Source organism: Microtus ochrogaster, chromosome 18 (assembly GCF_000317375.1).
Source record: "Microtus ochrogaster isolate Prairie Vole_2 chromosome 18, MicOch1.0, whole genome shotgun sequence".
Classification (NCBI taxonomy): domain Eukaryota; kingdom Metazoa; phylum Chordata; class Mammalia; order Rodentia; family Cricetidae; genus Microtus; species Microtus ochrogaster.
The window spans coordinates 30,197,027-30,200,768 of NC_022020.1; the positions used below are offsets into that span (position 1 = coordinate 30,197,027).

The window sequence follows — 3,742 nt, forward strand, 5'->3', positions numbered from 1 at the left end:
AGAGAGAGACAGAGACAAACAGAGAGAGAGAGAGAGAGAGAGAGAGAGAGAGAGAGAGAGAGAGAGAGAGAAGCTGCTGCATGATTCCATTAGAAAATGATGTAACTTTGACTGCTAGACTGGAAACAATTGAAAAATTCAAATTCTATTTCTTATGAGGATTTGGGAATTGCTCAGGTGGAGGATGTGGGAATGAGAAAGTGGCCTAGGGCGTCTCCACTTTCTGATTTGTGTACCTAGGTCAGGGGGGGCGGGGGCTCGTTTGCTAAGGAGAAACAATAAGGGTAATTAGGAGAATGTCAACTCTCCCAGGACCTGCACTTGGTACCTACCTGAACACATTGGAGGTGGGGGACTTTGGCCTCATCTCCTGCATTATTTTGAGATGCTTCTTCATAGTTCTAAGGTGAAGGGGTAAGCATTAATTTCATCACCTGTCTCTGAATGCTGCTGTTTTCAAAACTTCTGTATTTAATGATTATTCATTTGGATGCTCTCACTACCAATTTACCTCTAAAATTAGTAATTACAAGAACCCTCAGAATTATCATTAAACTAGCCATGGCTTCATTTGTTCTCCTAATTGCTAGGAGGGAAGAAGATAATCAAGTGGTTTGTCTAATTGGGAACCGACTTTTCAAACATTACTTCAAATCTAAATTGAGCTTTTTAAAGCAGTACTTAAAGTTTTGACTCCAGTAATTTCATTAAGAGTAGCACGTGCTAAGAACTCTTTAAATAAGTTTGCATTGCCAGAGCTATGCAGAGCAAATAAAAGGGAGGCTTTCTTGTAAGGATAACATGGGTGTTTCATGCATAAACAAGACTTTTCCTGTTAATGCATCATTTGATTTATTGAGCTGCACCTGCACAAAGGATGGCTAAACAGAAGCTGAGCTTCTGCAGGACGTCTCCACACGGCAGCCTTGGCTACGTGAATCTCATCCAGTCCAGTGAACTCCAAGGATATTGTTTCAAATGAGTGCAAAGCTGAGAGTGCCACAGTCCTTCCCCAGCTGAGCTATCTGTCATGCTGGTGGAGGACAGGGCAGAGGCAGATTCTCACAGGCCCTTTGTTAGTGTTACTGATTTAAAAAACAAAAAATTAAAAAGGTGATGTGGTGCCCACCTGAAGGCCCAACAGGGGGGCAAATTAGAGAGAATTAACTCGTGTCACTACAACCACAAGTGGTGGTAAAGAAAATCACTCATTCGGTTTCAAGGGTATTGGTTGTCCTCTTCCTCTGCAAACCGTGGAGCGGCATGTGCTGTGGGACCTTGCAAAGCCTTGTCGTTAGTCCAGGCTGCCATTAGAGCCTGCCGGAACAAGGTTAATTGATCTTGCTAATTGGTGTCCCTACTTGTCATTACTTCTGGGTAACATCAAGAATGACATTTTCATTTATGTGGAGTAAAACCTGCTTTTGGCTTTTTTTTAAATGTATCTGGATCTCTGTTTTTGATAAATACATATAATTATATAAACACACTAAAGTTGATATATAGACAAGTTCCAACGTGCTCCCCAAATCCTTCATGCTGTACCCTCTTGTCTGTTCCTTCATAGACTCTCAAAACCTAGTAACCAGTGATCTATTTTCTGCCCCATGGCTTTCTTTTTCTAGAATGTTCTATAAATGGAACCCCATAGAACACAGCCTTGTGAGTTTGGCTTGTGTTCATTTAGCTTAACACATTTGAGTCTTGTCTTAGTTAGGGTTTGTTTTTTTTTTTAATTGCTGTGAAGAGACACCATGGCCACAGCAACTCTTATGAAGAAAACATTTAATTGGAGTGGCTCGCTTACAGTTTCAGAGGTTCAGTCCATTATCATCATGACTGGGAGTATGTGGCATGCAGGTAGACATGGTGCTGGCTACATCTTGACCAGAAAGTAGCAGGAAGTTGACTGAGAGTCACACTGAATGAAGTTTGAGAAAAAAGACCTCAAAGTTGGCCCCCACAGTGGCACACTTCCTCTAAGACCACACCTACTCCAACAAGGCCACACCTCCTACAGGTGCCCCTCCCTTTGGGGGCCATTTTCTCATCTGTGTTGTGCCATCTGTCCATAGCTCATCTTTTTGTTAGTGAACAGTGTCCCAAGGCACAGATATTCCAGAGGTGGCATCTGGGGAGATAGCTCTGTCTGTAAAAGTTTTACCATGCAACCATGAGGACCTGAGTTCAATCCCAGAACCTAGGTTTAAAAAAAAAAAAAAAAGAAAGAAAGAAAGAAAAGAAAAAAGCCAGTTATGATGTCATACCCTTGTCATCCTAGTACTGGGGAAGTGGGGACAGGTTGGAGCTCGCTGGCTGGCCAGCCAGCCTCATTGGCAAACTTCAGGCCAGTGAGAAATCTTCCTTAAAATCCAAGATAGGCAACCCCTGAGGAACAATAGCTGAGGATGGCCTGTGATGGCCACACACACACACACACACACACACACACACGTATAAATCAACATCAGTCAATTGGCAATAAATGACATCGAGGTTGGTTCGTACTGTTGGCAACTCTGAATGAAGCTGTGGGTTGAGCATACATTTTTCTTTCTTCGAGTAATTACCCAGAAGTGGGATTGCTGGATCAGATGCTAAGTACGTGTTTATGAGAAACTGCCAAACCGTAACAGGAGCTTTTCAAAGCATAAATCAGGTCATGTCACTCCTTTACCCAGTCCTGCCAGGAGCTTCCTGTTACACTGAAAATAAGTCAAAGCCTTCTGAGCCCTTGTGTAATCGGGTGCCTGCCAGCGCTGTGGTCTCCCCTCCCTGTCTCCTCAGCTGCTCCCGTCCATCTGTCTCTACTTCTCTCTGCCTGTCCATATCCTTGTTTCCACACAACCAGCTCTTTCTTGCCACTTGTCTCAGCTTAAATGCCACCTTCTCAGAGGCTCTTCTGTGATGCTCCCCCACCCGTGTGAAGTGGCCGTGTCCCCCACGCCGTCCCTTTTACACTGGAAGACCATCCCAGCTTCTTGTTTACTAGTTTACACAAGGGCCCTGTCACTTATCTCACTCCTTCTGGACCTCAGCTTTCTTATCTTTGAAATGGACTTTTTTTTTAAGTTCACTGAGGAGAAAATGACTTAGTAAAGTACTCGGTGAGCCCCAGGCCAGTGAAATATGCTGCCTGGAACAAGAGCAGAGCTTGACCTCTGCACGCATGTCCAGACAAATGTGGACGCAATAACACTAATCGCCTATTTGGTGAGTTTTCACAATGTGGCAAGTTTTTTTTTTTTTTTAGAGAAGAATTACCTCTTTTTCAAAGTCTTCTATCTCAGCTATTTTAATCCTCTCCACATTGTCATTTTAAAAGTTCTTAGATGGATTTTTTTAACCTATCTAGCTGGATGTCTAAATTAGAATGAGACCTGTAGCTTTGCAGAACTGGCAGCAATGTAATAATGGAAATTTCACTAATCATCCTGATATTGAAGCATTGACTCATAGGGACCCTCAGTTTTTTCAACAGATTTCCTATTTCCAAAGGCTATAAGCCCACAGGGGCCTTTAGGAGTAATGAGTAGGATGATGGGGAAGGCTACAGCGACCCTGCAGCACGGCACTGGGCTGACTGGTGCCAGATCAGACACCATTTCCAGAAACTGTGCTAGCTAGCTGTTAAACAGTTGGTTTATCAACACACTACACACCAGGGCTTTGCATCCTTTTTTGGTTGTTTTTTTTTTGGGGGGGGGGGGGTTAACCTAGCTAATTTATCAGAACAACTAAC

The 3,742-nt window shown here is 43.3% G+C and overlaps 1 protein-coding gene across 2 annotated transcripts in view; it reads left to right on the forward strand.

Moving 5' to 3' along the window:
* Positions 1–3,742, forward strand: part of Sh3rf2 (SH3 domain containing ring finger 2) — a 102,179-nt gene that overhangs the window by 57,679 nt on the left and 40,758 nt on the right. The window lies entirely within an intron of this gene.